The sequence below is a fragment of the Myotis myotis genome, unplaced genomic scaffold (genome assembly GCF_014108235.1).
Source record: "Myotis myotis isolate mMyoMyo1 unplaced genomic scaffold, mMyoMyo1.p scaffold_m19_p_5, whole genome shotgun sequence".
Classification (NCBI taxonomy): Eukaryota; Metazoa; Chordata; class Mammalia; order Chiroptera; family Vespertilionidae; genus Myotis; species Myotis myotis.
Window position 1 is genome coordinate 93,453,083 of NW_023416357.1, and position 23,352 is coordinate 93,476,434.

The 23,352-nt window shown below is 48.4% G+C and overlaps 1 protein-coding gene and 1 pseudogene across 9 annotated transcripts in view; one reads left to right on the forward strand and one right to left on the reverse strand.

Annotated features, from left to right (window-relative positions):
• The window catches only part of SNX29 (sorting nexin 29), a 453,538-nt gene that overhangs the window by 228,138 nt on the left and 202,048 nt on the right, over positions 1-23,352 (reverse strand). The window lies entirely within an intron of this gene.
• On the forward strand, positions 1,090-19,262 carry LOC118655913 (annotated as a pseudogene).

The window sequence follows — 23,352 nt, forward strand, 5'->3', positions numbered from 1 at the left end:
GCATTCCCACCAGCAGTGCACAAGTGTTCCTTTTTCTCCACATCCTCTCCAGCACTTGTCGTTTGTTGATTTGTTGATGATAGCCAGTCTGACAGGTGTGAGATGGTACCTCATTGTTGTTTTGATTTGCATCTCTCGGATGATTAGTGACTTTGAGCATGTTTTCATATGTCTCTTGGCTTTCTGAATGTCCTCTTTTGAAAGGTGTCTATTTAGGTCCTTTGCCCATTTTTTGATTGGATTGTTTATCTTCCTTTTGTTAAGTTGTATGAGTTCCCTATAAATTTTGGAGATTAGGCCCTTATCGGATATGACATTGGCAAATATGTTTTCCCACACAGTGGGTTTTCTCGTTGTTTTGTTGATGGTTTCTTTTGCTGTGCAGAAGCTTTTTATTTTGATGTAGTCCCATTTGTTCATTTTCTCTTTAGTTTCAAGTGCCCTAGGAGCTGTATCAGTGAAGAAATTGCTTCGGCATATGTCTGAGATTTTGTTGCCTTTGGATTCTTCTAGAATTTTTATAGTTTCCTGTCGTACATTTAAGTCCTTTATCCATTTTGAGTTTATTTTTGTGTATGGTGTAAGTTGGTGGTCTAGTTTCATTTTCTTGCATATATCTGTGATCAGACATATTTTTTTAATGATCACTCCACTGGCTGTATGAAGGGGAAAGTGGGAGGCTGCTGGGAGAGGAGGAGCAGGGGTCAGGAGGAGAGGCACACAGCTCAGGCCTCCCTGCAAGGAAGGACTTGCCTTCTGTTACAAACAGTGCAGGCAGTTGGCAACCTCCAGGTCCAGGGCCCTCCTGGGCCACCCTCGCCAATGGCTGAGCACAGAAAGGTATTTCTGCCTAATGTGGGACTCCGCTGATGGGCAATCTTTGCCCAGATCTCCCCACTGGGCCAGGTGAGCAAAACTGTTGGATCCGCAAGGAAGTCTGAGGCTTTCCCTGCCCAATGCCACATGTCCCTTTATCTCTCATAGGCAATTTGCCTCCTGCACTCCTAACTTGGTCTTGGTATCTGCTTCTTAGAGGATCCCACAGACTCAGCTGGTCAGGCCCCTATAGTAGTGTCCAGGCCAGAGGCGATGATGCTGGCCTGGATCCTGGTGACAGCAATGGTGAGAGAAGGAGTGAAAGAAGGCGAGAAGGGAAAGTCAGTGAGAGAGTTAATAGATTTGACAGGGGTCTGGGTGAAGACAGGGTAGCACCAAGATTCTTGGCTTCAGGAACCTGGAAGGATGGAGCTATCATTCCACGGGCTGGGCAGCCTGGGGAAGGAGCAGGTGCGGTAGGGAAGAGGTGATGACCATGAGGAATTTGGCTTTCAGACAGTTATGTTTGATAGAACCATCAGTCATCTGAGAAAAGAGAGCACAAATGCTGGAGCTGTGAGTCTGAAGTTAGGACTGGACATATAGAACCAGGAGTCAATAGCATCCAGAGGAAAGGAACCACAGGACTAGGTGAGCTAACCAACCTTTGGAAGCTGAGTTTCCTCCTATCCTATTTAATAATAGGTAATATGCAAATTGACCCTCACACCCTTGCATTACAAGATGGCTGCCCCCACATTGTCACAAGATGGCTGGCAGGGGAGGGCATTTGGGGGTGATCTGGCCGGCAGGGGAGCAGTTAGGTGTAAATCATGCTGGCAGGGGAGAGGTTAGGGGGCTATCAGGGAGGCAGGCAGGTGAGCGGTTAGGAGCCAGTGGTCCCGGATTGCGAGAGGGATATCTGACTGCAATCGGACATCCCTCTCGCAATGTATGAGAAGTGTGGCAGAGACACAAGGCATCCTTGGGTCAAACCCTGGCTCTGTCACTAACTGGAGTGAGAACTTAGCACATTACTTTACTTCTCTGACCCTGTTTCCTCATCTATAAAATGGGGATAATAGGCCTTCTTGTGAGGATTACACAAGAGGAGAATATAAACTACTTTGTATTCTGACCCCAAGCTTCAAAGACATTATTTTTAAAAGACAAATGCTACGTGACGGTATGCCTTCTTTTTCAAATCAGAAAGCCTCTTCGTTAGAAGTTCCCATCTCCTCCGGGTCTTCTAGAGAAACGCTCACACCTGTTTCGATCGCAGCTCTCTTCCAAGAGGTCATCTAAATATGTAACACACACACAGGGACAGCTGGGAAGGGCTGCTGCATAAAACCAGCGCTGTCATCACACCCTTCGCCAGGCACATTTTCACCTGCTCACGTGGCACAGCCTAGCAGAGGCTCTGTGGAAACCTGAGCTGTTTCTCCCCCGAAGAGAAAAGCGCTGTGATGGTGAAAACCACTTCCTCTCCTGAAGCAAAGCATGCAGCTGGGCATGCCAGTGATTTCTTGCCCTGGTCCAAGTGGTACAAAGTGCTTCCTGAGCAGACCTCTGAGCCTCGCTGCACTCGAGAGCCCAGGGAAGGCAGCTTACCTGCAATGGGGCAAGGTGGCATGGACGGTTCCAAATGCTGTTTGTAAAACTGCTCATTCCAAACTGCAGATGTGCTCAGGTTCAAGACTGAAGTTATTACCAGAAATGTGTGTGATGTGGTTCTATTTGGGGGGAGGCAGCAGGGGAAGGAGGGAAGAAGAAGGACACCATCCAGATGTGTACCTGGAGGTCTGGGGAAGGAGAAAGGGCGCCCCCAGCGTTGGCCTTGGTAACCTGGGTGTGGAGAGCAGTAGATAACAAGCAATGCTTTCATTCTAAACCTTTGGATCATTTTGTTCAGAACAACAAGCATGGGCGACTTTTGCAATTCATTCCTAAAGCAGCAGAGCTACCTACATCAGAGGCAGAAATTGTCATCTGTAAGCCCTGGGTTTATGGGAATCAAAACCCACCTTGGAAATCACTGTACATACAGCCTGCCCACAAGAAGATGCTCTGGAATTTCAAACACTCGGGTGAAGGATTTCTTTCAACTGCCTCAGTCCTAGGACTGCGCCATACCGCAGGCAGCTGGATGTGGTGCGATTCAAGGAGGAAATGCATCAGTAGAACGAGAGGAACACCACAGTGCCAAAGGCACAGGAGCCGGACGCAGGTGGACCTGGGCGCAAGTCGCAGCTCCACCACCTTCTGCAGGGACTTCTGCTCGATACCGAAGGAATAACTGCAACCGTCTCGCAGGACGGAGAATTTGACAAGAAAACAGAGGAGGCAGTAGCAGAGGCCGTCTGCAGAAAGCATGCTCTGTACATGGCAATGGTGGTAGTGGCTGCTGGGGTAACGAATGAAACATCAAATCTCAACCTCGTCCACCTAGAGTCTAGGTTGGACTATAAGGACCTTAAAGTCAAAGGCTCCCTGTTGTTTCTCTGAACCCACGAAATGTTCAGAATCAAATGGGGCACAAATTAGATTCTCTGTACTTCCTAACTGACCAATATCTCTTTGAGTCTGAAATGGATCTACTAACTGAGAACACTGGTCAATAAAGACGTGCTGCTTTTACTGGAGAGGCCATCTAACTGGCAGTGCATGGCTAGCAGGGCTCAAGGGCCTTGTTATGTTTTCCTCTATTTCTTTAACAAGAAATAAAAGCAATACATGCTCACTGCAGAAAGGACAAATCCATTTTTATATTTTTACTAGTGTCCAGGTGCACAGATTCATGCACATTGAAAGGAAATTAATTAGAAGAAATATTTTAATATCGCCATTCGCCCTTTCTCTATAATAGAAATGTCAACCAAATTCACGAAGGACAATGACACATCGAAACACACACATGCGACTGGCACCAGCGAGAGCTTTATAAGCATCGTACATGCACAAGTCAACTTAGCCTTTTAAAGATATAGCATAAACTTGCTTAATTAGACCTGCTTTCTGATGTAGCTAAACTTTTTCCAGCCCAGTGAAGCACCCCAACTTCTCTTTCAGGTAATTGTCAGCAACACAGCAGTAAATATCAACATGAAGCAGATTATTATTGTAGATCACACAGGGAGAACAAAGGGTAAAATATTTAACTGCAGCAGTGTTTGACTATACTCTGTGCAGTGAGAAAACCTGAAGTCATTTTCAAGGTCCACCATTTCTTACTTCTTTTCAGACGGGTCAAGTTTCTAAACTTTCTAAATCTCCGTTTTCCCGCTAATGAAAAGAAAATAGGATTCTACTGAGTCTCCTATCTACCTACTCCAGGACTTCTGTGAGGATCAAATGAGATGAGGCAGGGGAAAACACTTCATAGACATTTGGTTAAATTGCAAAATGTTTGCACCTGTCTATACAGCAAATCGGGTTCCTGGGCTGAAGAAACTCCAAGAAGGCTAGTTACTAGGGAGAGGAAGCCAGGCGTTGCTATGTGACATCATTACCCAGCGCCCATAGCCACAGTTTCCAGGCTGGGCTGGGCTGTGGGCCACATTTTGCACCATGGGGTCTTAGCAGCATTGACTGCAATTTGGTGGGGTATTGCTCCGGGGTGGTGGCGGAGCCTGTGTCCCACTTGGGGGAAGCCGAGTGTTGCTTTATGGGCAGCAGGTCCGTGGTGCCATTTATTTTTAAGTGGCCAGTGCACATCATGGCAGCTCCTGCGTTGAGCGTCTGCCCCCTGGTGGTCAGTGTGCATTATAACTATCGGTCGACAGATGGACACTTAGCCTTTTATATATATTAGAGGCCAGTGCATGAATTCGTGCACAGGTGGAGTCTCTCTGGGTGGCCTGCAGGGATCAGACCAAAACCTGCAGTCCAACACCACCTGCAGCTCCTACCTGCTGCTCCTGCTCATCCCAGCCCCACTGTGCCTGCCGCGGGCTCACGCCCAACCAGTCTCAATCGGGAGAGGCTCACCAGCCATGAGCCTCTCATGGCTGGCACCCTCCCAAGGCTGAAACCAGCTCTCCAACATCTCCCAAGGGGTCCTGGATTACGAGAGGGTGAAGGCCAGGCTGAGGGACCCCACTGGTGCACGATTGGGCTGGGGAGGGATCGCGGGAGGACTCCAGGGCGTGTTCGGCCCATCTCGCTCAGTCCTGATCGGCCAGAGCCCAGAAGCAAGGTAACCTACCAGTCAGAGCATCTGCCCCCTGCTGGTCAGTGTATATCATAGCGACTGGTCGACCAATTGACTGACTTCCCCCCCTGGTGGTCAGTGCACGTCACAGCGACTGGTCAATCGGTCAACTGGCCTCTGGTGGTCAGCGCACATTATAGTGATCGATTGAGCAGCCTTAGCATATCATTAGCATGTTACGCTTTGATCAGTTGTTCTGTTGTCCTGCCATTCGGTCTATTTGCATATTACCCTTTTATTATGTAGGATAGATGCCACTGTTGTACATACAACAGCTCTGCAAATTAAGGAACAGGAAGAAGGTATAAGCCCAACCCAGCCAACTAGTCATGAGAATCCATTATATTTCTCAACAGCTCATGTTCTCTGAAAGGTGGGCATACACCCATTCTCTCACTTGGCCCACACAACTATTCAGGGACTGGGCAGCTGTCCAAGAAGAGAACACACAAGGAGAAAGCAACAGCAGTTACTATTTACTGGATCCTTCCTAAGGGCCCAATACTACTGCTAGCACTTTATGTGCACGGATACATTTCTTCCTCCTTCCATTCTGCAAGGGAGGGAACTGCATCTACAATCTTACCTACTGTGTTACTCCACTCCTCGGAGCTTCAACTCCTCCCTCCGACCACACCAGTCTGGCCTGGCCCAGGCAGACGCGGATGCTGGTCCCAGAGCGAGAGCCTGCATCAGACCGGGCATGCGATTCCCCAGGCTGCTGGTTTTCCCACATCCAGTGCCAGAGCCAGGAAAATACGGGGAGTCCAGAAAACTCTGTATTCTAGATGTGGCCACTGATTTTCTATTTCCCATTTCATTATAAATTCAAAAGTACTACATTAGCACAAGTTTGTTGTGCAAAAAATTCAATCCAAGAGAATTAAAAATGTATGTCCATACAAAAACTTGTATTCAAATTTTCATACACACATAGCAGCATTATTTGCAACAGCCAAAAGGTAGAAGCAATCCAAGTGTACAAGAATGGATGGATGGATAAGCAAATGTGCTGTGTATATACAATGGAACATTATTCAGCCTTTAAAAGGAAGGAAATTGGAACACATTCTATAATATGAACGAACCTAGAGGACATTATGCTAAGTGAAATAGTCAGTCACTAAAAGACAAACACCGTATGATTCCACTTATCTGAGGAACTTAGCGAAGTCAAATTCATAGAGACAGAAAGTAGACAGTGGTTCCCAGGGGCCTGACTGCACTCAAGAGCCCAGGGAGGGCCAGCCTCCTCCCAAAGAGGGGGGAGCAGGGAAGAAAAGAGGAGTTGTTGTTTAATGGATATAGATTTTTAGTCTGGGGTGATTAAAACATTCTAGAGATGGATGGTGGGGATGGTTGCACAGCAAAGTGACTAAACCTAATACCATCGTACTGTACATTTCAAAGTGGTTAAGAAGAGATCAACCGAAGGACTTATATGCATGCATATAAGCATAACCAATGGACATAAGACACTGGGGGGTATGGGAGGCCAGGGGATTGTCAAGGGCGGGGGGAAAAAAGGAGACATATGTAATACCCTTTGTAATACTTTAAGCAATAATAAAAAAATGTGGTTAAGACGCTACACTGTATGTTGTGTGTATGCCACAATTAAAAAGAAAACATTTCTGAAGAAATGAAGCACTGATACATGCCACAACATGGATGAACCTTGAAAACCTACTAAGCAAAAGAACCAGGTGCACAGGCCACACATAGTATGATTCCATTTACAGGAAATGTCCAGAATAGGCAAATCCAGATGCGGAGAGTAGTTTCCGAGTTGCCAAGGGCTGGGGAAAGAATTAGGGGAGCAGTGACTTTTGGTGGGTACAGGGCTTCTTTTGGGGTGACAAAATGTTTTGGAGTAATATAGTCAGTTGCACGACTTTGTGAATATACTAAAAACAAAAAACCCACTGAATTGTACACTTAAAACAGGCAAATTATGTCATGTGTGAATTATATCTCAATGAAGAAACTGAATACCTGAGTGTATACCTAAGTGAATACCTAAGAGCCTAGAGAGGGCAGGCATCCCTAACCACGGCCTCTGCCTCCCACCCACCCCATTCTCCTCACGCCCTTCACAGGGCTGTGCTTCCAGCCATCCACTTCTCTGTGTGTTCATACAACAGCTACACGTTTATGTTCCCTCACATGGTTGTTTTTATAAAACACTAGTGGCCCAGTGCATGAAATTCATGCACAAGGAGGATCCCTAGGCCTGGCCGGCAATCAGGGCCAATCGGGGTCTTCCAGCTGCCGGTTGGGGCCTTCCTTCATTCCGCGCTGCCCCCTGGTGGTCAGCACACGTCATAGTGAGCAATCGAACTCCTGAGGGGACACTTTGCATATTAGCCTTTTATATATAGAGAAGATACACAGCACATGTTGTGGAGCCAAGGTGCACTCCACACCGCCGTGGCAGCTGCAGCCCGCAGCAGGGGCCGGCAGCCTCTTCTCTACAGCAGCTACACAGAGAATGGAGCTGCGACCCATTGCACCCACCTTTCAGGACCCCAGTTCAAATATGCCTCAAGCCTGTACCTGTCTCTTTGTGCACGTGAGTAAACCTCCTTGTGATAGCCGCCTAGAAATAGGACAAGTGGGTTAGGCTCAGTTCAAGTTTGGATAGCTAACAAATGATTCCCAGCCCCAAATTCCCCTAGAACATCCTGTGACCTTGAATAGCCACCTCACTTCCACAGGCCTCAGCATCCTCGCTGATGAAACCCAGCCGAAGATTCCTAAGTGGACTTCAGTTCTAACATTCATTCTGTAAACCACAGGATTGAGAGGATGCCTGGCAACGGGTCGAGGGGAGCTGGAGCAAATACGCAAACCTCACAGGACGGCGCTGCACAGGGCGCGTGGCTGCGAGAACTCAGCCAGCAGGAGGAAGACACCAGAAGGCCGAAACTCCCTCAACAAAACAGGATGGCAAGTCACGGGATTCGCAAGCTGCAGGCAGAGACATGCCCCTCCCCTCCCCTATGAGGGACAGGTCTGGGCTCTGAGGAGTGGCTTATCCAACAAGTACTTGGGGCCGCGTGCAAGGACAGCCACCACCTGACGCCCGCATCTGTCTGTGCCAGGCCAGACAGCACAAAGGCGGTCAATGAAAGCCAGCAATCAGAGAGATTAAGGCTAGGGAAGGTGATTTTGCCAAGCGGAAGGGTTAAAAAAAGGTCACACAATTCATGTTGAAAACGGGAAATTTGTCCTGCTCCAGGGACCCTCAGGAAAGCACCGACAAGGCTGAAACGGAGCCACCCAGGACCCGGCAGGGAAAGAAAAATCACCATCCCTGAAGCCAAGGTCATGGTGACATCTAAGGTTCCCAGGGGTGAGAAGAGACTGGGTTAGAAAAGAAATCATGCTGAAAGCCCACAATTATGAAGTCTAAAGAACGCCACAGGGTCGGGTCCCAAAGGAAAGAAAAATGGGGCCACAGAGGAGCACAGGAGAAGCCACGATTCCCCAGGGGACAGGAAAGAAGAACAAGGAAGTGGACGCTGGTGGGGAGGAGCAGAGGTCCGAACGGCTGCATTCACCAGGCCAGAGGCAAGCGCAGGGGGCAGGAAGGAGATGGCTGCTGGCCAGGATGGAGGACAGGACTCATGGGCCTGGTGGTGATCCCGGCAGAGAGACCCATTAGATCATCATGGTTCGGAGAGTGCGGCCACCCTCATCAGAATCACTTGGAGAAGGATGGGGCAGGAGTAGGGAGTGTTGGCATGAAGGTTCCTGGGCCCCTGTTCCCAGAAATTACTTCAGTGGGTCTGAGGGGGTAGGAATCTGCATTTTAATACATATCTGGGATGGTTTTGATGCACACACCAGATGTGAGAAACAGTGCATCAGGCAATGAGAAAATGTCCTGAGACAAAGAAACTGGGAAAGGGGAGACCAACCTCACCAAGGACCCTCCCCTAGCCCACAGGAGACCCTCCAGCACGGCTCCTTCCCCACCTCGGCACTCCACTGCCTCCCGGGCAGGCACCCTCTCTCACAGCTCTTACCAAGGCTGCTGGCACGCCCACACCCAGCACCATCAGGGCTTGTCCACGCTGCAGGAGGGAGGATGCCATGTCAGCCCGGGACCCCACTAACCCCACCAAGCCCACGCTGCCTCCTCCCAAAGAGGGGGTAGAAGAACCAGGCGGCCCAGCCATGACCACGGTGTATTCTGACTGATCCCCCTGGACACCTGGAAGCTGAGTGTGTTTCCTTCCCACGTGAGAAAGGGACCTTGACATATGTGGAACAACACGATAACAAATGACTAACCACAGGCTGTTCCAAACAGCCCAGAGATACTCGGCAGCCCTGACAACTTCCCAGAAAAATCTTAATTATATCTAAGAAGCCAAAGCAAGGAAGAGCGGACAGAGAGCAGGCGGTGAGAGGAAGTGGAGCCCCGAGCGGGGGCTGAGTCCACCTCTCCATCTCCGCGCTGACGGGTCGTCTCTTGTCTGCTCACATGGTCTTTGCACTTGACTACTACAGCCAGATAACGACGGAAGACAGAAGGCCTCCTCCTCCTGAGAGTCAAGGACATTTCCCGAGGGAGGCTGGACGTCCTCTCGGGTGTCTGACTGTATATGAGATTAAAAATAACCACTCTCTCCACATGTGGCACCTCTGAGGAGACATCTAAGTCTCAAAACTTTACAAGTCCCACGAGACATGGGCAGATAGCAAGTATTTCTCCCTCTCAGCTAAAATTGTGAAATAAGGAATATATATATGATAAACATATCTCCATATGTGTGTATTTATATGTATGTACATGTGTGTGCAGGTCTTTGACCCTGGTTCCTGACACAGAGCCCCTAAGTCCCTTGGGATTTCATGAATGACAGGAGAGCCTTTTGTTCCAACCAGGTGACTGGGTGGGCTCCTGAGTGGGGGCTGGTCACCAGAAAGACCCAGCCATGACTAGAAACTTGGAACTTCCAGCCCACCCCACCCTGGAAGGGGAGAGGGGCTGGAAATTGAGTTAATGATACATTGTGCCTGCAAGGAAGCCTCCACAAAACCCCCCACGTACAGGGCAGAGAACTTCCATGTTGGTGAGCACAGCTTCACGCTGGGAGGACGAGGCAGCCCAACTCCACAGGAAAGCCGCTCCTGGGCTCAGGACCCCTCTGGACCGCGCCCTACATACCTCCGCACCTGGCTGTTCACCTGGGACCTTCTTTGTAATAAACTAGTAAATGGAAGTCAGTGTTTCTCTGAGTTCCATGATCAGTTCTAGCAAATCCCTGAGCCTGAGAAGAAGGGTATGGAAATCCCTGATTTACAGCCGGCTGGTCAGAAATTCAAGCTGTAACCTAGGCCTTGCAATGGTGTCCAAGTGGGAGCAGGCCTGTGGGGCTGTGCCCTTAACCTGCAGGATCTGCACTACCCCAGTCAGTATTAGAATGGAGCTGAACTTTAGGGCACCCAGTTGGCATCCATAAAGTTGGAAAACTGGTTGGTGTGGGGAAAAATTCCCACACACTTGGTGTCATAAGTGTGAGCGGAGTAAAAGAAGGTATTTTTTATTTTAGAAATACAACTCACCCTCCAAAAAGGCTCTAGAATTCTGATGCTGCACTTGTGATGGATTGGAAATGGGAGGTAAAGTATACACAGAAACAAAGGGTGAGCCCTAGATTTCTGGTGTGAGCTACCCGCTGGTGGCACACTCTGAGCTGGGTAAGCAGAATGGCTCCTCAGAAGCTGTGACTGTTACTTTGCGCAGAGAAGGGGACCTGAAAATGTGATTGGGACCTTGAGATGGGGAGATGACCTTGGATTACCTGAGGGTCCATCTAATCACTTGAACCATTGCAAAAAGGGAACCTTCTCTGGCTGGAAGCAGAAGAGAAGGAAGACAGCCAAGATGCAGCAGAAGAGGAGTCAGATTCCAAGGGGAGAAGGGACAGATGTGACACGGCTGGTTCTGAGATGGACCAGGTGCAGGGACCACAGAGAGGCGGGGAGGAGTTAAGAATGGCCCCCTACAAAGAACCAGCAAAAAAATTAGGACCTCAGTTCTACAACTTCTTGGAACTGAATTCTGCAATAACTGAATCAGCAAGGAAGTAGACTCTCCCTTAGAGCTTCCAGAAAGGAACACTATCCTGACAAACCTCACCTTCAGCCCCGAGAGATCCACTTTGGACTTCTGACCTCCAGAACTAAAAAACAATAAAGCTGTGTTGTTTTAAACCACCAAGGTTCTGACCCTGTGTTACTGCAGCAACTGGAAAGAATGAGGAGAGATTGCAGTCAGGAGGAAAGAGCAAGTATTCTGCTTCATAAACCCAAGTGGTTATGCACATCCGGAACTAAGTGGACAGGTCAGTGGTCACCCCTGCCTTTCCTACCATGAACCCCAGTAGATATAAATCCCACGTCCTCAGGAACTATGTCCTGTCCCCACTGTCCGACAGTAGCACGGTACCTGGCATACAAGCAGATGCTCCATAAGCAACTGTTGAAGGAATGTTGATTATCTTCTCTTTCAAAAAAACTTCTCACTCCCTGTCCCCCTGTTGTTCAATGCTACATTTCCTTGCTCTCTTTGCAGCCAGCCTGCTCCAAATAGCTGTCTACACTCAGTGTCCCCAGTTCCTCTTCCCCTGTTCTCTCTTCAGTGCTCTCCAATCAGGCTTTCACCCCACCAGTCTATTTCATCCCACCACTGACCTACTCCAGTCAATGCCACAAGGGTTGCCATCTCACTGGACCCATCAGCAGCACTTAACACAGTTGCTCACTCTCTCCTCCTGCAAGCATGTTCTTCGCTTGGCTTCTAAGACCCACCCCACACTCTGTCAGTTTCCCCTCTCTCTTCACGCACTCCTTCTCCATCTCCTTTGCTGGCACCTCTTCCTTCATCCTAAATCCTCTTTATGTGGGAGGCCCTGGGCTCAGTCCCAGTCCATCTGTACTTGCTCTTTTAGGGATCTCAACCAGCCCTGGGTGTTAAATACCTTGATATGTCCACACCTTCCAAGTCCGTCTTTCCAGCCCAGGACTCGCACTTCTCCTTCCCATCTCCTCTTAGATACTCAGATAACTCAACCTCCACACGTCCACACCAGAACTCCTGCTCAACACCCCCAAAGCCTATTCTGCCCAAGGCAATCCCCATCCTGGTTGGTGGCAATTCCATCCTTCTAAGTGCACAGGCCAAATACTTTGCAGTCATCTTTTACTGCTCCCGCTCTCACCTCACAACCCATGTTCCAGGAAATCCTTTCAGCTCCAGCTTCAACACTAATCCAGGGCCCAGCCACCTCTCACCACTTTCACTGCCCCACCCTGGTCTCAGCCACCAGGGCTATTCCTGGCTGAATAACCTCCTAACTCTCCTCCCTATGTCTAGCCCTGCCTTCTGGCACTCGTCTCCATAGAGTAGCCAAAGCCATGCTTGAAAATGTAAGTCAGATGATATCCCTTCTCTCTCACAATCCTTCAGCAAGGACCCCACTCCACTCATGACACAGAAACAGATCCCCAAGCTCCTAACAGTGGATCTGACACCTGGAGCGTCTGTGACTTCACCTCTTCCTCCTCTCCCCCTCACTGCCTCCTGGGTGTCCCCGGGACATGCCAAGCACACTCCCACCCTAGTTCTTTATGAGCTGTCCCTCTGCCTGGAACAGTCTCCCACCTGAAGGCCACGCCCTCCTTCCTTCAGGTCTGTGCTCAAACATCACCTTCTCGATGAAACCCATACTCACTTGTTTCGAGTCACAATCTCCCCACGGTCCTGGCCCACCTTGGCCTGCTCTGTTTGTACTTTTCATCATAGCAACTACCACCCTCCAACATGCTATGCATTCCTTGTTTATCGTGTTTGTTGATCATCATGCGTCTGCCCCTAACTAGAATGTAACTCCACCAGGACAGGGATCTTTGTCTTGTTCACTGTTAGCCCAAATACCTAGAATAGTGTCTGGCCCATGATATGGTGCTTAATGAATACTTATTAAAAAAAGAAATGAATGAACTACTTCAAGGTGAATGCCCATTATCAATGGGTTATGGACCAAATCGCTGTGTGCCGCCATCTTTTCATCTCTCATCTCAACATCTGGCCAGCACAAGGTAGGAATTAGAAGACGTCTGCTGAGTAAGAAAACAAATGACCATTCTTTGGGACCACAGGCCCACAAAGATGACCCATAGACCCAAACACCACCAGCTCCTCCTTCTGGGACTGAAGATTCCTCAAACCCAACACACAAACCCTCCATCCTGATCCAGGCTGGGCGGCCCAGATCATGAGAAAGTTGGCTTGGGAGGAAGGAATGTGCTGAGCTGGTGCTCAAGTGGATTCAGTGAACAATTAGACAGCTGGACGAGGCAGCTGCTCCTCACCGGGGGCACTGTGCCACGTGGAGAGGCAGCTGGTGGCCCACCGAAGGCTCTGCGTGGCTGAGCACCCAGGGCCCCTCACTGGCGACTGCCTCTCAGGGGTGTGAGCAGAGAAGCAGAGTATCCCCTGCAAGGAGATGCCGCAGCACTAAGGCCAGGCTGCCAGCACCAGGAGGAGGCAGTGCTACGGCCGATGCAGGGAGGCGGCTCTTAGGAACAGGAGTGAGAACAAAGGGCCCTGGACCAGGAAATGAGCACATGTTCACAGAGAGAGTTAATCATCGTAAAAAATAGTTACTATTGATTATTGGATTATTAGATGGTTTCCGCAATCATTTATTGAGCACTTACTATGAACAAAGTAGGGTACATTACCTCACTTAATTCTCTCATTACTCCCATTTAGTACATATACTCCCCATTTTGGAGATAAGAACAGTACATTCCCGAGAGGCCAAGAAGCCAGTTGGTGGTGAAGGGGGCTATGGCTGAGTTCTGCAGAGATTTGAGCAGGTCATCAGGCAGCACCCTGGACGTCAGGCAGGAAATGCTCTGAGGAGGAGCCGCAGGTGGCTCTCTCTTGTGCCATCCTCCCCAGCACCCCAAGGTCTCTAGCATAACCAGTCTCCTGGGACAGTCCACCAGCCCAAGGCTGACTGTGAGACCCTGACTTCTCCTGGAGGAAAGCTAAACCGCCAGCAGTGTCTCTGGAAGCAGACAGGATGCTCTCAGAAAACCCTTGCTTGTCTTTCCCCACTGAGTTCAGATGTCACCTCCTCCAGGAAGCCTGCCCTGAACTACTCATGACAGCCCACTCTCTGCCCGCTCCACTTACTAGTACACGTGCTGCAGCTGGAGCAGCCACAGTCCAGGCTTCAACCGCCTGTGCACAGACCCACCTGCTCTTGACCTCTGGCACAGAAGCAGGAACGGAAAGCACTGCCCTACTTTCACAGGCGGGTCAGGCAAACCCCGGGGGGCACAGCAGCTCCTCTAATAATGTCGTTTATTTCAATGTGGTTTCATCACAACATTGACACCACAGAACCTAACCCTTGTTTATCAATTAGTCTATTCATCACACCGTGTTTTGCTAAAAGTCACAGAGCCTACTGACGACATTAAGTGAGGACATATGTGCTTCTCATTCATTCACCCAATATTCACAGAGAATACTGTGCACTGGTTACTGTCTGAGCCCAGGATCTGGCAGTGAACAGAAGAGACAAAGCCTGGCCCTCCAGGAGCTGACACTCCTATGGGGAGTCAGACAACCCAACAAATAAGTTAATTTTATGTCAACTGCTACGAGCTACATAGAAAACAAAGTCATGTCAGGGGTGCTATTCTAGTAGGATGGCCTCTTGATAAAGTGCTATTTAAGCAAAGATCTAAAGGAAGAGGGGAAGAACACCATACAAAGGTCTGGAAATAGAACCTTCCAGATGAAGGGACAGCAAAAGCAAGGGCTTTGAGACAGAAACGTGCCCAGGATGGAGGAGGGGAGGCTCTCAGGCAGGACAGTGTGGAATAGGAGCCGGGACCCTGTGCAGTTCTGAGGGCCATGCTCAGGGCCTGTGTCCTAAGCACTGAGGGGCGCTGAGAGGCTAGAGGCGGTGAGTACATGGCCTGACTTCTGCAGAAGGCCACGCTGAAGGCAGTGACACCCAACAACAGGGCGGGCGCGGGCAGGGCGGGCACGGGGAGACCAGTGAGAAGGCTGCTGCGAAAATCCGAGAGGTGATAAGGGCGACTTGGACTCGGGGAGTCAGGAGGTGTGGTAATCCCAGGCTGGCAAACAACACAGACAATTACCCGCCCTCCTCTGGGTTAAAATTAGATTGGTACTCACTCTATACACGATAGGGCTGGAGTGGGAACCAGCAGCTGCATCCCAGCCGGCTTTCTTTTTAAGATGCACTCCAACTGCACCTCCTGAGCACGCAGTGTCAGGAGCCAGGCTAAGGAAAAGCAACTCTAGTCTGGACACTGCTTGAAAGAGGAACTTTTCAACCTCAATTGAAGCTGAAAGTAAACTAAACATTGCAGTGCTCCGCTGGGTAACACCCTACAAAACATGGGCCCTGCTGTGCGTTCTGTAAACGGGACAGGAACCCAGGGCTCTCAGGAGGAGGCGCTGCACCGGGTCCTTCCTCATCACAAATCACCACTCATCTCAGTCCCTCCCTCATTTGCTTCATCTGTGGAGGGGCTGCTCGAAGTTGGAAGACACTTCGTTTTACCCCTAGACTCATTTTCAGGGAAAAGCAGAAGGAAATAAATTGGAAGGCCCCAGGAAAATTAAGTAGAGACAGAAAAACTAGAGAAAATATATCGTCGGAGAAGAAAAAGGTCAACGATTACTTCCGGTCCTGTCCATTTATTGCCCACATCTCTCCCAATCCTTTGCACTTTCAACCTAGTGCCAACCAGCTTCCCTGCCAGGATGACTGCAGCAGCAGCCACCTGCTCACCCATACCGTGGCCTGGACCGTGCTCTCTTCATAGTGCATGCAGGGAAAGGCGATAAATATAAAATGCAGATTAGATCCTGTCAGTCCCCTCTTCATCCTATATAATAAAAGGCTAATATGCAAATTGTCCCCTCAGGAGTTCGACCGACCAGGAGTACGACTGGGAGTTCGACTGCTTGCTATGACGAGCACAGACCACCACGGGGTGAGGCGGAATGAAGGAAGGCCCCGACCGGCAGCTGGTAGCCAGGAAAAGGACGGCCCTGATCGCCGGCCAGGCCTAGGGACCCTACCCGTGCACGAATTTCGTGCACCAGGCCTCTAGTCTTAGACTCAAAATCAAACCCTTTTTTGCAACCTATGGTCTTTCATGCTCTGGGCCCTGCCCCTCCCCTCACTCTGAGTTGCAGCAATACGGCCCCTTTCAGTTCCTCTAACACCTACCCCCTCCTGCCTCAGGCCTGCTCCACCTACTGGGCAACTAGATATCCTGGGGCAGGAAGGACGGGCACCCTTCCTCTCTCAGATCTGAGCTCCAGCATCTCTTCCTTAGAGAGGCTGGCCCTGACCCTCACCCCAATCCCCACACCTGAGCAGTTCCTCTAACACAGTTGCTTTTGCATGACTGCTATGGTCTGGGGTCATTTTTCTCAAAATACCACAAATTGGCCCTTATGTGCTGGTCATACAAAAAGGTTACCCTTTGCTCCAGGATTCAATCATTAATGATCAAGTTTAGCACTGTTTTTGATCCAAAACTTATCCCAGTTGTGATCCACCCATATACCCTAAAAGAAATCAGAAATACCAATCAGAAAGAATATATGCACCCCTATGTTCATAGCAGCACAATTTACAACAGCTGAGATTTGGAAACAGCCTAAGTGCCCATCAGCAGATGAGTGGATTAAAAAACTATGGCACATTTAGCTGGTTTAGTTCAGTGGATAGAGTGTCAGCCTGCAGGCTGAAGGGTCCCGGGTTCAATTCCTGGTTGCGGGCTTGGTCCCCAGTTGGGGGCATGCGGGAGGCAGCCGATCAATGATTCTCTCTCATCATTGATTTTTCTATCTTTCTCTCCCTCTCCCTTCCTCTCTGAAATCAATAAAAATATATTTTTTAAGAAAATATGGTACATTTATACAATGGAATACTATGCAGCTGTAAAAAAGAAAGAAGGAAAGAAAGAAAGAGAGAAAGAGAGAAAGAGAGAAAGAGAGAAAGGAAGAAAGGAAGGAAGGAAGGAAGGAAGGAAGGAAGGAAGGAAGAAGGAAGGAAGGAAGGAAGGAAGAAAGAAAGAAAGAAAGAAAGAAAGAAAGAAAGAAAGAAAGAAAGAGAAAGAAAGAACTCTTACCATTTGCAAAAGCATTGAAGGACCTGCAGAGCATTACGCTAAGCAAAATAAGCCAGTCAGAGAAAGACAAGTATCACATGATCTCATTCATATGTCGAATCGAATGAACAACATAAACTGATAAACAAAAATAGATCCAGAGACACAGAAGCATCGAACAGACTATCGAATCTCCAGAGGGAAGGTGGGAGAGGGTGGGTGGATGGGAAAAGATCAACCAATGAACTTGTATGCATATATGTACATAACCCACAGACACAGACAATAGGGGGGTGAAGGTCTGGGATGGGGGGCAGAGTAAGGCTGGAAGAGGTCTATGGGAGAAATAGGGGGACATATGTAATACTTTCAATAATACAGATTTTTTTTAAAGGAAAAAAGGGGGTGGCAATTATTAGGTGTAATTAACAATTAATAGTTCTGCCTCATACCAGCATCCTCTCCCTTCCTCAGACCACCCAAAGTCACATGTCAAAACTTCTGCGAGCTAGATGTTCTTGGAGACATCAAGATATATGCCCATTTCTGGAATAAGGACACCACTTTATTCCACCACTGAACTTATTTCAGGATTAATATATATCAGTCCAATAAAGACTCCAAGGAAAGGGAAGACAAGGTCAACACATGGAGCCACATTCCTGGTCATCATTAACGCTTTGCAAAGAAAATAGTAACAGAAATAAAAATACAACAGCCAACATTTATGGAGTGCTTACTACATGCCAGGCACTATGTTGATTACCTTTTGGGGACTCATTGAATCTGTACAAAAATTCTACAAAGTGGCCATCGTTAATACCCCTCTTTCACAGATGAGGAAAAAGAGGCTAATGAAATTACTAACTCAAGGCCAAATGGCTGGTAAATCCAAACACATACCCCTTCCACTGTCAATCAAATGTCCAGTTCCCATGGCAAAAACTGCGTCCACCCAACCAATTCCTATCTCCAGCGCACACCCTGGAGGAGAACCAGCCTCCCGGAGCAGCCAGCGCAGGGCGCCTCCAGCCAAGAGCCTGATGCTGCTCCTGCAGGAGACGGCTTTGGTTTCTGACTCCATCACCCAGGCCTGTGAGTCCTGCCATACATCAGGAAGCAGATGGCAGTGATGGAAGCTAAATGTCAACCATGGGTTTGGATTTGACCAAAAAAAATAAGAAAGAATAAAATTAAGCACCATACTTTAAGCACCACACTTTTAAACATGGTTAAGAGAATTTCCCCCTTAATTGAACCTAGGAGACATCAGCATCTCTTATGCCAGAGGAAACTTAAACAAAACTTGTCACTATAACTCAAAACCCAAGCACATCTCCTACTCGGCACCACGGCTTCCTGAGACCCCTCGGGAAACCCAAGATTGTCAAAAAGAGGGCTAAGAAGTTCATCTGGCACCAGTCAGACTGGTGGGTCAAAATTAAGCATAATCGGCCTAATTTTGGAAACCCAGAGGCACTGACAGTAGGGTGTGCAGGAGGTTCGAGGGCCAGATCTTGATGCCCAGCGCTGGCTATGGGGCAACAGCAATAGGAAAACAAAGCACATGCTGCCCACCGGCTTCTGGAAGCTCCTGGTCCACAGTGCCAAGGAGCCTGAAGTGTTGCTGACATGCAACAGACCTGGCTGTGCTGAGGTTGTGCACAGCGTCTCTTCAAAGAGCTGCAAAGCTGTGGTGGAATCAGAGTCAGAGTCCCCAACACCAATGCCAGGCTGTGCAGCGAAGAAAATGAACAGATAGCTTTCCTGCACATTGTATTTGTGTTAGTAAAACCATACAATTCTGCCAGAAAAAAAAAAGCAGATGATGATAAGGATTCAAATAAAGTAATCCTAATAGTAGTCACACATATTGGGCAGCAGAAAGAGAGATGGTCACAGCACACCACAGGCCTGCAAGCATCCCGTCAACCCTGTGAGGAGCTCCCTGTACTACACCACTTGACAGTTGGTGAAACGGAGGCCGGACCACGTCACACCCCTCAGCCAAGGTCACGCTGCTGAGAAGGAGCGGTGCTAGGACTCTGCTGTAAGGATGACCAATCCAGAGCCCAGGCTCGCACCCACCACATAACTAATCCAACAAAAGGGAAACATCATTTTTCAATTCACCACTGAGGAGCAATTTTTGTAGGAAAAAAAATAAATCAATGTTCTCTGTCATTATAAGAAAAACATGCCCTTTCAGTCATATTTTTAAAGCAGTGTTATTACCACTTAGGTGGGTCCTACCTGAGGCCTCATCGAACAAGCATTATAATTAGATCCACTAATAAATTGCCACAACAAATCTGGAAGCAGAAACGTGACTGTTCTTTTAAGAACACAAAACTGTCATTTCAAATTAAGTAACAGTAACAAATGGTGAGAAACAACTCTGGGAGCAGCACACATCTGTGCTTGCGCGCCAGCCAGCAACCCTCCCTTTAACCCATCTGAGGAAGATGGCTCTCACAGAGGGGACGGTCTCTCAAAGATGGTAAACCTTCCTTTTAGGTAACACTGGGCCCAGATCAACACTGAAAAGATGATTTTGCTTCTAGGAGCACAAGAACCTCCATTCAGCACATGAGGTTTATATGATTATATGAAGGGAAAACCATCATTTGTTTCATTCTCAGAATTCCAGCCCTCACTTCACCATCCTGAGAGGACAAGTTATCCTGCAACCTCACGCCCCGGGAGCCTCTCTGCTCAATGTGCTTTTAGCCATTAAACTCATCCCAAGGCATCAGATGATACTACCAATGGCAAAAGGAGACGCAAGGCACCCTAAGAGATGAATAGCTGGTAGCAGAATGGGAGAGGCCTGGCTCAGAGGTCAGCAAGGGCGGACAGGAGACCTGCTCCAGCACTCCCTCTACAAGCAGGTGACAGCCCAGGCTCGGCACAGGGTCTCAGGTACGTGCAGCACATGAAGCCCGGCCACGTCCAGCACATGCCTTACAGTGACATCAATGCACATTTCATTTATTTATGTTCAATTATGCACATGGGTGTGCATGAGAGACGGCAGACCTACATCAAAACATACAGGAAGAGGTGGGAAGGAGAGCAAGAACACCAATACTGTGTGCCGCGCCACAGCTCCGTTCATGGAGCCTGGTGCCCGGACATGGAGAGGGAGATGTGGGAACTGCAGCTTTGCCCCAGGGAGTCCCGGCAGCCACATGCTTCTCCCAGCATGAGGCTCCGGCTGAACTTAGAGGATATAGGAGGGAGGGAGGAAGAGAGAAAAGAGAATGAAAACGACCTTCTTCAGTACCCACAGCCACTTCATCTGGTGTTCGACTCCAGAACCAGCATTGCTGGAGGGAGGAGCCTCTATAGCAGTGGATCTCAACCTTGGCTGCACATTAGAATCACCTGGGAATCTTTTTAAAATCCTGATTTCTGGGCTTCATCCTGCGGAAATTCTGTTTCTTTGTTACTAATGTTGTGGCCCCACCCCATAAGAAAGAAACAGAATTTCCGGAGGATGAGGCCCAGAAATCAGGATTTTAAAAAGATTCCCAGGTGATTCTAATGTGCAGCCAAGGTTGAGAACCACTGCTCTACAGAATTGTGCCTTCCTGAGGGACTTCCCAGAGTAATTCCCCACCCGTGCTGGTGAGAGCCTTGCCTCTACAAGAGCAGCAGAGGCCCTGACGCTGGACACAGCACTGACTAGCGTGCGGACGGCACTTATGTAGTGATGCGAAGCCTCAACAGACACATGGCTCACTGATGCAGGTGTGGCCAGGCCTCTTACGTGTGAGCGGAGGAATGGCCTGGTACTCAGGGTGCTGAAGACCCCACTGAGATCCCATGTGGGCAGAACCCCGCCCACAATCAAAGCCTCTGAAGTCTTTCTAAATGGATGGCCCTGAAACCCAACCAAACTATTCAACCCATTTAATGCCCCACAGATGCCGGGCCGGGATGAAAGCCCAAAGGGCTAGCAGCATCTGGAATAGACAAGAGGCATCTCTTGGGCCCACTGATGACTCCATCCCAGGACCACTTACTCTAAGCTCAGCAAGATCTTTCACGGGAGACAAAATGCCACCCAGGCCACAGAACGATGTGTGGGAGAAAGACAAACAACAAGAAAAACAAGATGAGCAGTTCTTTTTGATAACAGAATATATTTCCACTAAACCTATTGCGTTAACTTGTATTTACCACCTTCTTCAAAGCACCTGCTTTTCCTCATCTTGCACTTGTCCTTAACCAAACAGGCCCAGTGTAACTTCCTGCTGACCACCCACCACCACTTGCGTTGCAGCCACATTCTGATAACTGATGTCTGCTCTGCTTCCCCCCACATGAAGTTGGCCGCTGAAGAGCTAACTAAAACCTTGGCAAGAGGACCTTCATCTTCTGGTGTGATTCACTGTGAAACTTAACAGACTCGTGCTCGCTCCTCCAACCATAGATAGAGTCAGAGCTCACCACTTGAGCACACAAACGGCCTGTAAACAGCAACACTCACAGGACTGGAGATGAAGACTGAATGTAACCCCTCCTGAAGAAAGTCAGGCACAGGCTTCCTCCCACAGCGCCCCTCCCCTCCCCTCACTCTCCCACTGTGCATTTCTTGAGAGCCCTCCACCACTCGTAAGAAATTATTGTAGACATTTGCTATATATTAGAAGCCTGAACTCCATTCACCCAACTTTTGTTAGGGAAGTTCTCCCTAATTTCCAACACCACTGACTACCCCAGGATTGACTCCAGCCCAGCTCCGAGGGTGGCATGTGACCCTGGCCCAGCCAATCAGAACCTTGCAATCTCCCTGGCCAGCCACTGGCTCTGAGACAGGCATGCTGGAGTCAGTGCAGCTCCAGGAACCCTGTGCAGGGCGCCTCCCCCTTTCACACTGGACTTGAGCTACACAGAATCCAAGGCCTGGAGCTGCTGTGACCATCCTACAGGCAGTAGGATGAGGGAGCCAACATCAAGGGGCGCAAAACTGAAAGAAAGAGAGACAGGACATAAAGGAGAGAAACAGAGACCAAGAGAAACTAACAGACATCAAAGCACGCACAGGTGGGACAGACGGGCAGACCTAGAGACAGATTAGGTCCTGGTAACACCAAGACCTTGATCAAGCACTGCCTGAACCTAGAAACTTTTGTCACATTAATCAATAAACTCCCTTTTAATGTAAAATAGGATTGCTAATTTTCAGGATTCCTTGCCTCACTATTAACTCCTCTCCTTATGTTTACAACAATGACTTCAAAGGGACCACTAGGCCAAGCCAGATAAGAATTTTACTCAATAATCATTAATCCTCTTAAAAGCAACCTAGGCATTTTATGAGGTTACAATTGGAATCCTAGTTAATTATGTTTCTAATTTGACCCAATTTTAAATCTCCTCTTGAAAGTGAGCAAATAAAGGGTAACATTTTTACAAGGAGGAAAAAATTGAGACTTGTCACAACACTTCTACTACAAAGTTGTAATAACTAACAGTATAGTACAAGGTCCACCAACAGATTCAGTGCAACAGAAAAGACAACCAGATAAAGGCCCGAAAATGCTGGGGTGGGGGGAGGGGGGGTGGGCACCGGGGGGAGGAACTATGTCATGACAAAGAGCAGTATCACAAATTACTGAGGGAGAAGAGCTGTTACTAAAGGATGCACAACAACATAATTGGTTAATTCATGGGTGGAGCGGGGAGTGGGGACAAGTCAGACCCTCTCTTTGCGTTACACTACAATAAACTCTAAATGTACTACAGCGATATAAGCATTTAAAATAAGTCAAATCAGAAAAAACTAGTTCTCAGGACCTGTAAGAAGTTTCCAAATCAATGGAAGAAATCACAATGAGGAGTCAACAGATTTGATTTGGTGGAAATTAAAGACGGTTAAAGGTCTAAAAACATTACACAGAAAAATGAAAGGAAAACAAATTATTGCCACCAAAATGGCCAACTGTTGCTGGTCTTATAAATAGGAGGCACAATCAAATCAAAAATAGAAAACAATAATATTCTGAGAGGAAATAAATCAAGATTGACAATAAACTGACTCTTCATAGTAAAAAACAAAGCAACAAATGATCAAGACACCTGGAAAAGTCCAGCCATTGTAGAAATATAAAACAGAACTTCCT